General features: G+C 37.5%; 2 pseudogenes; both read left to right on the forward strand.

Moving 5' to 3' along the window:
- The first annotated feature begins 346 nt into the window (after positions 1-346).
- On the forward strand, positions 347-11,860 carry LOC143440226 (proteasome subunit alpha type-1 pseudogene; annotated as a pseudogene).
- A 698-nt stretch (positions 11,861-12,558) lies between these two features.
- On the forward strand, positions 12,559-13,542 carry LOC143440227 (vomeronasal type-1 receptor 4-like; annotated as a pseudogene).
- The last annotated feature ends 1,213 nt before the right edge of the window (positions 13,543-14,755 follow it).

Genomic DNA, 14,755 nt, shown 5'->3' on the forward strand with positions numbered 1-14,755 from the left:
GGGTTGATAAGGAACTGGGGATTACCAATGGAGGGACTCAGACATCAGGGAAACAAGAGGCTTCCAGGACACAATGGGGATGATTTTAGCAGAGGAGGGGAGATAGAACCTGAGGACACCACCTCCAGTAGATAAACATGGCCGCCAGGTATGGAATGGGGACATACACACATCTCAAAGTTTTTAACCCAGAAATGTTCCTGTCCAAAGAAAGAACAGAGACAAAAAATGGAACAGAGGCTAAAGTATAGGCCATCTGAGGCTTGCACCACCTGGGGATCCATTCAGTCTGCAGACACCAAACCTTACATGGGGGCTCACAGAACTGAACCACCAATCAAAGAGCATGCTAACAATTGGAGAAGGGCTGTCCCTGAATTTGTTGTCTGCCTTTCCATCCCATTCCTTAGCTGGATTGACTTGTCAGGCTTCAGTAGGGGACTATGAGCAACTTGATGTGCTAGGGTGGGTTGGTATCAATGGGGGTTTCTTCTTCTCTGTGAAGAAGAAGAAGGGTAAGTTGTGGAGAGGTTTGTGAGTGTGGTACTGGGCAAGGGACTGTGATCAGAATGTAAACTCAATAAATAAATAAATAAATAAATAAATAAATAAATAAATAAATAAACTTCAGCATGGGCGTAACTCATGTGTCACAATCCCTTAATAATAAGCTATTGACTCTCTTCTGTCATGCACTAGGACCATTCACAAGTGTGGTACACATACTTCATTCAGGCAAAACAGTCAAATACAAGAAATTAAACAAAAAACATAAGAAAATTGTTCTGAGGTTCTCAATAGGTTCTCATCCTTTAAGAGCACTTGCTGTTCTTCCAGAGGATGAAGGTTCAGTTTCCAAAACCCACATAGAGGCTCACAACAGCCAAGTTTGTTTTTTTTTTTTTTAACTTTTTTTATGTCTTTTTAAATTGGATATTTTATTTACATTTCAGATGCCATCCCCTTTCCCCATTCTCCCCTCAGAAAACCCCTATGCCATGCCCCCTTTTTCTTTTTTATTTCATATTTTATTTACATTTTAGATGCCATCCCCTTTCCCCATTTCCCCTCCCTAGAAAACTCCAATCCCATGCCCGCTATTCCTTTTTGCTTTTATACATTTTTTTAAAAATGTTAATCAAAGGCTTTATAAGTTTGGTAATGCTCAATCAGAAGTGTAACCCAATACCCAACTTAGATATATAAACTATCTTTGACTGGTGGAGACAAGTGAACTTCTGCCTTCATGCCCCCTCTCTTTCTCTCTTTTTCTCTCTCTCATCACCTAGCTTCTCCTCTCCTTCATCTTCTCCTCTCCTTACTCCATCTCTTCCTCTCGGTACTCCTTTACCCTTAGCTCCTCCTACATATCATCCTTCCTGTTAAAATAAAGCTTTTCTCTCAAAATACAATTAGAGCATAATTATTCCTAATTGTACCAGTGAGGTACAAGATAGTCCTAATACCCAGTCCATCATTTTGTCTACTAACCAGAACATCTGTCATCTCTCCTAACTAAAACACTTACTTTTGAACCTGGCTTTTTTCTTGGCTTTAGAATGAATGTCAGCTGAAAACCATCCACTCAAATATTTCTCTCAAAGTAAATAGTCAGGGTTGGCTATGAGACTATAGGTCTTCAACCCTGTCAGAAATCCATAATGACTGAGTTAAGTGAAATTATGGGAAGCTCTAAGCATAGCTTCTAAAACTTAACCTATTTATAGAGACCGCTGAACACCTGGAAAGCCCCTATACTACTGAACGTTGGAGCATCAAATCTTCAGCCTTCTGGCCCAGAATCATCTGACAGACCTTGGTGATGCAGGATTATTAAGGACTGATTACTCTGTCTAGGCAGATATAATCAGTTGACTATTCTGCAAGTGTGTTCTTTTCTGGACAGTAATTTGTCTGTAGATGGAAAGAGGCAATTCTTGCCTGGTGGCTGTCTCAACACAACTGGAGTAACTCCAAGGATGCTCAATTTCTTCTTAGAATCCAAGACAGGAAGCTGTCAGGAGCTGATAGGTCTCTAATCAAAATGAACATTAATATAGAAATATTTGTAACGTTAATTCTATGGACTTCTGATGTTTTGAAAACCAACTATCCATGTAAGGTAACCTGGACTGTTGTCTGTTAACTCCTCTCAGCTATTTCCAAATAAAATATGGAAAACACCCTAACAATAAACTCAAAGTCATGAATTTGCTATAGTCCCTTAACTCATAGGCTAACCATGCCAAATCAGTTAAAAACATTAAAGAAGGACTGGGTCTAGGCCTTGTATTCCTAAATGTGTTATACAGGCACAATGCCCATGAGAGTATCAATATTCATCTCACTTTTATATCAATAAGAAGCTAATACCAATGAAAACCTTAAATTTGAAATCAAAGTAAATATGTACCATTTAAGAAATTATAACTTCATCTTCATATTAATTATACTGATTTTTACCAATAGGTTATGGCTACGCAATAAGTCCTAGCTAATCTTCCCTGTTGCAACAAAACCACTACTTTTCCCTAGAAAGACAGACCAATATTAACCACCTTTAGTCCCCAAGCATAGGGAATAGGGGAACTGACTCTTCTTTAACTTCTTCAAGCTGATTATGGGTGTTGAGATATTAGAAGAGGGGTGAGGGGAAGAGTAAATTGATAAGCCTCTGACACTGTGTCTTCACTGCATCCAGATGGAATTCCAGGACATCAGAGATTTGGGCAAGTCTGCTCAGTATGCTTGATGAGTAGATACACCAAGTCTATGTATTCTGCAATATACAATTCTCAGAACAAGTTTTAGTATCAAGAAAAAAATTTTTTTCCTAGAGGACTGGCACTTTTTAAAGATGTTGGTTCTAACAACTTTTCTTTTTTTCCCCTTTTTAAAATTGGTTGTAATATTTACATTTCACATTTTATCCCCTTATCTCATTCCCCCCACCACCCAAGAACCCCTTATCCCATTCCCCTTCCTTGTGCTTCTATTAGGGTGTGATTTTCCAGTTTCTATGATGCTGTTTCCATTAACATAAACTGCCTCCTAAATTTCTAAATCCTTCCCTTTGTGTTATTAAATCTCATATTTTTTCTTCCTTTTTTCTTTTTTCTCTTTTTTTGTTTTTTTTTCCTTTTTTCATCTCTTTTATTTTAAAATTGGGTATTATATTTACTTTTCAGATTTTATCCCCTTACCCCACTTCCTCCCACCACCTAGAAACCTTCTATTGAATTTTGTCAAATGATTTCTCAGCATCTAGTGAGATGATCATGTGTTTTTTTTTCTTTGAGTTTATTTATGTACTGGATTACATTGATTCATTTCTGAATATTGAACCATCCCTGCATTCCTGGAATAAAGCCTACTTGATCATGATGAATGATTGCTTTGATATGTTCTTGGATTCGGTTTGTGAGAATTTTATTGAGTGTTTTTCCAACAATATTCATAAGTGAGATTGGTCTGTAGTTCTCTTTCTTCGTTGGGTCTTTGTCAGGCTTAGGTATAAGCGTAATTGTAGCTTCATAGAACGAATTGGGTATTGTTCCTTTGGTTTCTATTCTGTGGAATAGTTTGAAGAGAATTGGTATTAGGTCTTCATGGAAGGTCTGATAGAATTCTGCACTAAAACCATCTGGCCCCGGACTTTTTTGATAGGGAGATTTTTAATGACTGCTTCTATTTCTTTAGGGGTTATGCAACTGTTTAGATGTTTTATCGGCTCCTCGTTTAACTTTGATACCTGGAATCTATCTAGAAAATTGTCCATTTGATCCAGATTTTCCAATTTTGTTGAGAATCTGATGATTTTTTAAATTTCCTCAGTTTCTGTTGTTATGTCTCCCTTTTCAGTTCTGATGTTATTATTTTGAGTAGTGTCTCTGCACCCTTTGGTTATTCTGGCTAAGGGTTTATCTATCTTGTTGATTTTCTCAAAGAACCAGTTCCTGGTTTTGTTGATATTTTGTAAACTTCTTTCTGTTTCAACTTGGTTGATTTCAGCCCTGAATTTGATTATTTCCTGCTGTCTACTCCTCTTGGGTATACTAGTTTCTTTTTGTTCTAATGCTTTCAGGTGTGCTGTCAAGTTGTTAATGTATGCTCTTTCCATGTTCTTTTTGTGGGCACTTAGAGCTATAATTTTTCCTCTTAGTACTGCTTTCACGGAGTACCACATATTTTGGTATGATGTGTCCTCATTTTCATTTAAATCTAAAAAGTCTTTAATTTCTTTCTTTATTTCTTCCTTGACCAAGTTATCATTGAGTAGAGCATTGTTCAGTTTCCACGTGTATGTGGGCTTCTCGTTGTTTTTGTCCATGTCAAAGACGAGTCTTAGTCCATGGTGGTCTGATAGGGTACAAGAAATTATTTCAATCTTTTTGTATCTGTTGAGGCCTGTTTTGTGACCAATTATATGGTCTTTTGGAGAAGGTACCATGAGGTGCTGAGAGAAAGGTATATTCTCTTGCTTTAGGATGAAATGTTCTATAGATGTCAGTTAAGTCCAATTGGTACATAACTTCTCTTAGTTTCATTGTGTCTCAGTTTAGTTTTTGTTTCCCTGATCTGTCCATAGCTGAGAGTGGGGTGTTGAAATCTTCCACTATTATTGTATTACTGTGTGAGGTGCAATGTATGCTTTAAGCTTTAGTATAGTTTCTTTTATGTATGTAGGTGCCCTTGCATTTGGAGCATAGATGTTCAGAATTGCATGTTCCTCCTGGTACATTATTTCTTTAATGAATATGAAGAGTCCTTCTTTATTTTTTTTGATTACTTTTAGTTGAAAAACAATATTTTTTAATATTAGAATCGCTACTCCAGCTTGTTTCTTGGGGCCATTTGCTTGGAAGATTGTTTTCCAACCTTTTACTCTGAGGTAGTGTCTGTCTTTTTCACAAAGGTGCATTTCTTGTATGCAGCAAAATGTTGGGTCCTGTTTATATATCCATTCTGATAGTCTATGTCTTTTTATTGGAGAATTGAGTCCATTGATATTAACAGATATTAAGGAAAAATCAATGCTGTTTCCTGTTATTTTTGTTATTGGCATTGGAGTTATGTTTGTACAGCTACCATCTTTTTAGGGTTGTTGGAAGATTACTTTCTTGCTTTTTCTAGGTTGTAGTTTCCCTCCTTGTGTTGAAGTTTTCCACCAATTATCTTTTGACATGCTGGATTTGTGGGAAGATATTGTGTAAATTTGGTTTTGTCATGGAATATCTTGGTTTCTCCATCAATAGTGATTGAGAGTTGTACTGGGTATAGTAGTCTGGGCTGGCATTTGTGTTCTCTTAGGGCCTGTATGATATCAGTCCAGAATCTTCTGGCTTTTATAGTCTCTGGTAAGAAATCTGGTGTAATTCTTATAGGTCTGCCTTTATATGTTACTTTGCCTTTTCCCTTATTGGTTTTAGTATCTTCTCTTTGTTTTGTATATTTGATGTTTTGATTATTATGTTACAAGAGGTATTTCTTTTTTGGTCTAGTCTATTTGGGGTTCTGTAGGCTTCTTGTATATTTAAGGACATCTCTTTCTTTAGGTTAGGGAAGTTTTCCTCTATAATTTTGTCGAAGATATTTACTGGCCCTTTAAGTTGGGAGTCTTCACCCTCATCTATACCTATTATCCTTAGGTTTGGTCTTCTCATTGTGTCCTGGATTTCCTGGGTGTTTTGTGTTAGGAGCTTTTTACATTTCACATTTTCATTAACCATTGTGTCTGTTTTCCATGGTATCTTCTGTACATGAGATTATCTCTTCTATCTCTTGTATTCTGTTGGTGATGCTTGTGTCTATGAGTCCTGATCTTTTGCCTAGGTTTTCTATCTCCAGGGTAATCTCCCTTTGAGATTTCTTTATTGTTTCTACTTCCATTTTTAGATCCTGGGTAGTTTTGTGTAATCCCTTCACCTGTTTGGTTGTGTTTTCTTGCATTTCTTTAAGGGTTTCTACCTGTTTACCTGTGGTCTCCTCAAATTCTTTGAGAGTGTTGTTTACATCCTTTTAAATGTCCTCCATCATCATCATGAGAAGTGATTTTAATTCTGAGTCCTGCTTTTCTGGTGTGATGTGGTGTTCAGGACTTGCTATGGTGGGGCAACTGGGTTCTGGCGATGCCAAGTAACTTTGGTTTCTGTTGTTTACATTCTTATGCTTGCCTTTCACCATTTGGTTAGCTGTAGTTCTACTCGCACTCACTGGTTCTAACTGGAGTCTGCCTTTCCAGTTATCTTTGTTGTGTTAGAACTCTTTGGGGTTCGGATAACTCTATGATTCTGATTCCAGCTGATCTGGGTACAGTGGCTACTCTAGGATATTTCAGGTTATGGTGTCTCTGCAGTAGTAGACCAGCTAGGTGTTTGCTGCTCTGAGTTCAGTTGCTCCTCTAGGATGCTTCAAGATATGGTGTCCCCTGCTCTGCAGCTCTGTGGGCCATGTCCTCTCTAGAATACCTGCAGCTCTGTGGTCCTTGACCTCTCTTGGGTAACTCTTCAGCTCTGTGGTCCGTGACCTCTCTAGGACTCCCTCAGGACTCAGTTTCCAGAGGGGAGCAGATTGGCTGGGAGACTGCTCCAATCACCAGTATCTGGGCCAGGGGCAGAAGGGGAGTGGTTCTCTGTAGGGGCAGGGTCTGGATGCCAGGTGCACTCTTTGGGCTCCCTACTGCCAGTTGTGCTTCTAAGGCCTAGGGTGGTGATCTCCTACCTGCTGCTCTGAGGTCTATGCCCTCCCTAGGGTGCCTCTGTAGTAGTTTCTACTAAAGATCAGTTTCTGCCTGAGTGGACCTTTTTCAACATTGTTTGAGAATTTGTCTATACTAAGGCTTTTGCTTTGTTCAAAAAATAATTTGAGAAATATCAAATAAATAATTTAATGTCATATCCAGGTATGGTGGTATACAACTTTAATTCCAACTTTTTGCAGGCAAAGGCAGAGAGGCAAAATGATTCCTGTGAGTTGGAGTCTAGCTTGATCTACAGAGTGAGACATCCAGAACTCCAGAGAGAAACTGTCTCAACAAAAAAATTAGTGATGCATCTGAAGCATGTAAGCGTTTATAATTTGGGTTGTTTGTTTGTTTGTTTGTTTGTTTTGTATGTTCAAGACAGGATTTCTCTATGTAGTCCTGGCAGTCGGGTAACTCACTCTGTAGACTAGGGTGGCTTCAAAGATCCATCTGACTCTGTCTCAGAGTGAAGGAATTAAGGATGTGATCCACCATGGCCCAGCTCTAATTTTGTAATTTTCTTGTCTTTACATCATGTATATCATCATTGTGTTTGTGTACTTCCTACTGCCTCCTCTACTTCCCTTCTCATTCTCATTGACCTCTATTTCCATTTATTTTTCTTTTTTTGAAACAGAGTCTCACTGCAGCATTGACCATCGCCTTGCTATATAGAGCAGGCTGGCTTTGAAGTTAGCTTTCTGTTGCTGCCCCTGCCCAGGTCAAATTTTGTTCTTTGTCCCTGGCACTGGCTTCTTCCTCTGTCTCCCAAGATCTGGGAATATAGCAATCCACTACACTCAGCTACATCTCCTTTTTTGCAGTATTTTTTTGTATGCAGGTCTTGAGGAGGTGAACATCACTATAGGGCGTTCATGGTTGTCACGACCATGTCATTACCAGGAGACTGCATTTCATGACACTGTTACTTTTGACTTTAGAATGTTTGCTCTCTCCTTGCAGTGTTCCTGGGTATGAAAAATATATAATAGATGTCATGTTTATGTCTCCAGACTTAATTGCCAGTTATTCCAAGCAATTTGAACACTGGTGAATCTACATATTAAACATAGACCTCTGATAAGAAGGTTTTGTGATCTGGGCTGAACTAAGACTTGTCTGTGTGTATAAGCATAATATTTACATGGCAGATTGACTAGTGTGTGTTTTGCAAAACTGAGCAATCTTAGAGTCAAACTCTATTGCTGAGCAAAGATGTAATACAACTATGACTAATTCATGCACTACGTGGTCAAAATAAAACTTCAAATGTTCGTTCATATTCTCTATGGAGCTTAAAACACACCTTAAGAGCAGAAGGCAGAATTTTCTCCACTGAAATAGTTTGAGTGTTCTCTGTGGCCTTTCTTGGAGTTCATCTTTTATTTTAATAGCTGTGATAATTTCCACTACTGTCTTAACTTTTAATGAATTCCTCAATCCTCAAGTTTACTTTATGATATGGTAAACCTTGGGAAAACTCATAGCTTCAGATTAAAATTTACATTTATTATGTTAAAGTTACCTAGGAGATTGAAGGTTTCCTCTGGTTTCATCTAAGTAATGTACAGTAAACAAGTTCATTGCCATCATGGGTGAAAAGCTGGTTCATGTCCACTGGGAGGAAGAATCCTGACATCCAGTCCTTGATTTAGCCAGACCTCCTGCCTGGCAGCCCTTCCAAGGCCATTCTATCCATGGGATTCACACTGCCCTGAGAGCTCCCATTACTCAGCACTCAGAGCCAGAGGAAGGCATGATGAGTTTCACACTGATCCTCTTCCCCAGTCTACCCTGTTCTAGACTTTGGACAGTTCTTCCTTCAGATTTCCTTTTCTCCTATATTTCTTTTCAGATAACTAAATTGTATCATTTTTTTTCTTTTTCTTACCAATTCTTTTCTTTAGTTCATAATATTTTCATTATTTTCTTACTTTCATTTGCTTATTTATTCATTCATTTGCATGTGATGAAGACAACACCCCATGCCCTTTATCCTTCTGTTTCCACCTAAATTATCTACACTTTCATTAGAGTTAAATCTCATAGAGTGTATGCAGTGTAGTAAAGAGTACATTTCTATTGTTCCTTTGAACACTCGAGCTATATGCTCATTAGCATTTACACTTTATCCATCAATAACCTTCAATATAATTGTGTTTTTGGTAAAATATGGACTTACAAACAGGTCACTGGAATGTTTTGGTGATGACTTATGTATGACACATTTGATATGTAATAGAAAACATACATTTAGTGTATTTAGTCCAATTTGGAGTTTGTTGTTGATTCATTGATGCTTTATGAGATCTTATTGACAGATACACATCCTATCTGTATATTGTACTATGCATCTGGTTATATGCACAAGCATGACTTTCATGACATTTACCCATAATTCCCTACTGTATCACTCTGCTAATTCCATTTCTCACACATAGCTAAGAATCACCACATTGGGTTTTTTAATTTCTCCTCCAGATTCCATATTTGATGATATATGTCATGTTTATCTGTGTGAGAATGCTTTATTTCACATAATATATTGATCTGAAATTCTGTTCATTTCCTACAAATAATAAAAGAGTCACAGGAAAATATATTTCTCTGAGAATGTGCTCAACACTGGGCTATGTTAACCATATTAACCATATCTTTGTGTTCTGAATAATAGAAGCTCTACACAGGGTTAGAGACCCCAAAATGACCCAAGGGTTGGACTCAGAAACAAATCTTAAATGAAAAATCTCTCATTGAGAATTGTTTTTTTAATTCAAAACACTTTATCAGTATTTGTATATATACTCAAACATGTATACATATATATATATATATATATATATGAAAAATAATTAAATAATAGATGTATTTGAAAAATATGGGGGTTGGGAAGAGTGGGAGGAAGCAGAGAAAGAGAAAAATTATGTAAATACAGTGCTCATGTATGAAATTCTCAAAAAGGAATCCAGCTTTTTTTAATGTTCAACAGATTAACTAGCATTTTACAATATGAAAATAAATGTGACCTATAATTATGTTGAAGGACATTTTAACTCACTACAAACTTTGAAGTTTAAAATGAAATCAATAAAAATTATTTTACCTAGCATATTAACGAAAAACACAATAATGTTTTAAAATTCAAAGTATTTCTGAGAACAAGAAAATGGATTGTCAGAAGCTAAGTCAGCAGAGCCAGAGGGACACTTTGTGTTATTTCATTTTTTTATTATTATCAAATCATAATTTTTACTTTTTAACACAGGGGTTATAAACGTGAAAATACAGGATGTGGGGAAGGGGATGACACAGGAGCATAGGTGTTTAGGGGGAGTACAGATATCTTTCAGAACAGGGTATCAGCTGGGTGAAGGTTCAGGGGTCAGGTCAATATGACTCTGCCTACAATTCACTTCCTTATCTAATATGGTACTATCCACCAAGGCTGTCTATTTACAAGGTCTATGACTACTCAGGCTGTTAGATTTCCACAAAAGCTGCCTGTTTACAATAGTTTATAGACATCTGTTTCAGTGTTTTTCCATAAAGACCCAAGACTTTGTGTTAGCCTGCATGCATGGCAGGTCTATTGATGATTTTAGGCTTATGGATAATTTTAGGCCTTCAGTGTATAAGCAGGGCTGCCCCTGACATCTCCTCCCTTCTCCAAGTATAGAAAGGTTGTGGCGATTCTATTCTTGCCAAGGCGAGGATAGAGGCCTGACTTCCAGTAATTAAAGGGGACTTTGTAATGGCTCCAGTCCTCCTGTCATTGTCCAGTGAGGCATGAGGGCCATACCCATCCAATGTCTTCTTCCTGGAGAGGGGATACATTTGACATCAACCCCTATTCAGTCAGTCTTGTCCCTCAGGGAACCCAGAGACATATTTTTAACTTTTATTTATATTCCCTTGTTTAAAATTTGTTTTTAAATTTATTCTTTTATTTTACATGTGCAATGTTTGGCTTGCATGTATATATGTATAGTGTGTGAGCATGTATATTTGTGATGTGTGTGAATGTCTGGTGCCACAGAGGCAGGAAGAAGGTATCAGATCCCCTGGAAATGAATGTACAGTGTTAAATTCCAAGTGAGTGCTAGATTCTGCTGTGTTCCTGGAAGAGCAGCTGGTGCTCTTTACCACTGAATGATCCCTTATTTCTGTTGTGAATTTAAAGTTAAATATCTTGGGTGAGTTTAAGAGTGCAACTGAACCTCCAAAACTGTTCGTATATGCATGTGACTGTCTACTTGGGAAACAGTAGAACTTTCAAAAGGAGTTTTAAAAATATACAGTGTGAAATTGGAGCTGTGTTCCTGTGTCTGCTGCTGTGTCTAGTTGTGACTGCATAGGAGCTGTTTCTCAACAGGCATGATGTGGTGTCATTGATTGGAGCCATCAGTGAGGGATTCATCAAATTTAATGTGCATTAGAAGCTGTTAAGCAAGGTTCAGAAAGCACTAGTATGAAGTCAAAAACACATGCAGTGTTGGTTGTACTGAAGAGAACACATTCAGAGCTTGTTACTCACCAGAAGAAAATTCTCCATCTTGACAAACATATTGGTATCTCAATTGCAGTCTAACTGCTGATGCCAGACTGTTATGTAACTTTATATACCACGAGTGTCTGGATTCCAGATTTATATTTGACAGACCACTTCCTACATCTCACTTTATATCTCTAATTGAATCAAGACCCAGATCCCAACACAGTGATATGGCCCGAGACCATATGGTTTTGGGCAGTTTATTGCTGGTTATGATGATATGTGTCCTCACATTTTCCAAACCTGTCCATCTGCTAACTATTTTAACTGCAGAGCTATGTCTGTTAGAGCCTGTTCTCAATCAGCTCATAATTACATGGAGAGACTTATGTCTGAATTTATGGAGTGCAATTTGGATGAACTGGTATGCCTTAAGAGAAACACTCTCTGCAGAGCAGGACCTGCCCACAAAGAATGTTTCCATTGAAATTGTTGGTAAATTGTTGGAATTTACAATCTCAGATGATGATATGTCTCCATTCCTGGATGTTCTTGAAGAAAGACCACAGAGAAAAGCACAGCGTTCTCAGGCTGCAGAAAAACGTGGTGAAATAATGGAACAGTAAGTGCTAAAGAGTATAAGGACACAAGAATGCAGGAACATATACTGGTGACAATAATCTGTATTTTAAACCAACAACTGCAGAGTATTGTGTGGTATGTTTTAGAAATCAGTCCAGATGTTAGATTTCTCTAACCAAATTCACTGAAACCATTTAATGGGGTCCATTTTCATTGAAAAGGTCTACATAATCATTTCCAAGAAATTTAGGTATCTATAACAATGTTTTTATACAAAGAAAGTGTCTTTGCAGTTTTAAAGACAACTGAAAAATAAAATTTTTCACCATGAAAATATATATTTATATACAGTGTGAGCTGGAGAGATGGCTCAGAAGTTAAGAGCACTTCTAGACATCTTGACTTCAATTCCCAACAACCACTTAGTTGCTCACAACCATCTGAAATGGAATTGGATGCCCTTTTCTGGTGTGTCTAAATATAGCTACAGTGTTTTCATATACATAAAAGAAAAAATAATTCTTTAAAAATTATACAATGTGATCTACTGAACAAAAACTCTTTATAATATACAGGTTTGCCTTTCAGGTCATTAACCTTCTGCTTCTTAATATAACAGCACTAAAAAGATTTTTGCTTTGAGTACACCTGGCTCAATAGTTTCTATCATTTCCCATAAACATCAGTATGTAACTAGCTTTATACTTCAACCTGATTCATTTTCACTGAAGGGCTGCCTAGGATGACGCTTCCAATTAAGAACCTCTTAAGAGTTTTCTTCATATCCCAGCTCTGTGTAGGTGTCATAGGGAACTCATTGTTCTTCATGCTGTATGTGTAAAAATTCTTGGTCAAAGCTTGCTTTAGCTGACCTATCGATCCCATTTTCCTGCATCTGATGATAGTCAATATGTTGGCACTCTTATTCGCATTGATACCATATATCATGTCATCTTTCGGAGTACCCAGTTTTCTGGATGATGCTGGCTGTAAGGCTGTTGCATATATCTACAGAGTCACCCAGGCTATGTCCATCTCTACCACTTCTATTCTAAGCGCGTTCCAAGCCATCACCATCACTCCCAGTAATTCTACGTGGGCATGGCTTAAGCCTTTATGTGCACTTTTTGCTCTTCACTGTTTTTCTGGTTCATGAATTTGGTCATATATGTGCAACTCATTGCGACCCTGATAGCAAAAACCAACTACAAAATCAATTACAAAAATCAACTATGTTGATTATGGACATTCTCATGTTTACTGTGGAAGTCTTCCACTCAAGTACCCCAATCCAGGATTATTCCTGAGCATTATCACAATAAGAGACTTGCTCTTTCTGGCCATTATCATGTGGACCAGTTTCTACATGGTGACACTTCTCTACCAGCATCACAAGAGAACCCAGCATCTCCACAACACAAGCCTCTCCTCCCAGCGGTCTCCTGAACACAAAGCCACACACACAATCCTGTTGCTTGTGAACTGCTTTGTGTTCTTTTATTTGTTGAACAACTTCTTTACCATTTATGATAGCTTTTGTACACAGGAAAGATTGCCAAGTTTGGGGGCAATTATCACAATCTTGGCATCATTTTATCCCACTCTCTGCCCATTTATACTGATGAACACTAATAAAGTTCTTTCACAGTGTATTTCTTCCCTACCTGTTTTTAAGGAACCGTTGGTAGGCAATATCATTCCCAGGTGTTCTCATGAACAAATCTAGAGATTTTTGTGATATGTTTGAATTCCTATGGCTCTTGAGACCTTTGTATGGTCCCAATTAGCATTCTCACTAGTTGTACATTTTCCAGTTTTAAATTTTAATATTTTGAATCAATAAAAAACACATCCACACCAGTTCAACAATTTTCATATTTATTGTCCATTGAAATTATAATACTTTGAAGCTTGTAAAATAAAAACTGGACTTGTTAATCTCCACATAAGTGCCATCATAAACACACACACATACACCCACACATTTGGTACACATGATCATACCATGTACCTACACACACAATGATAAATAGATAGGTAGATAGATAATAGATAAATAGATGTTAGGTTGTTTTTCAAAGATTGTTTTTTATTTTGACACTTTGAAAAGTTATTCTTAACTTTTATTTTGTTTTCTTCTGCTTTTTGTTTTGAGACAGTGTCTCTGTAGATAGCCCTAATTTCTTTATGGAATTTACAATGTAGACCAAGCTAGTCTTGAATTAAAGAGATATGACTGCCTCTGCCTCCTGATGGCTGGGCATGAAAATGCATCCTACCACAGAGAGCATTTTATGAAGGTTTTAATGCTATTCTGTGATGTAATTTCCTCTTAAAATTTGACTCGAAATATTTGTTTCTTGGATAAAGTTTCTTTTAAATGGTCATTTTTATTTACTTATTTTTGCTCTAAGCACTGGACTTTTTATTGAATATTTTATTTATATTTCAGATGTGATCCTCTTTCCCCATTTCGCCACCACACAAAAATCTTCTATCCCATTTTCACTCTTCCTGCTTCTATGAGGATGTGCCCCCACCCACAAATTCCCACACACTAGGTGTCCATCCTTCATGAAACCCTGGATCTCCTCTTTCACCTATACTTGACAGGGCCATCCTCCAAACATATAGAGCTGGATTCATGGGTCCTTCCCTATGTGCTTTCAGTCTGGTGGTTTTGATCTTGAGAGCTCTGGTTGGTTGGTATTCTTACCCTCCCCATGGGGACACAACCCTTTCAGCTCCTTCAGTCTTCTCTCTCACTCCTCCATTAGGAACCCCATTATCATTAAAATGGTTAGCTGTGAGCATCCTCCTCTGTATATTTCAGGCTCTGGCATACCTGTAAGGAGATAGTTATATCAGGCTCTTGTCAGCATTCACTTTCTGGCATCCATATCAATGTCTATCTTTGGTGACTGCACATTGGATGGTTA

This window comes from Arvicanthis niloticus, chromosome 29 (genome assembly GCF_011762505.2).
Source record: "Arvicanthis niloticus isolate mArvNil1 chromosome 29, mArvNil1.pat.X, whole genome shotgun sequence".
NCBI lineage: Eukaryota > Metazoa > Chordata > Mammalia > Rodentia > Muridae > Arvicanthis > Arvicanthis niloticus.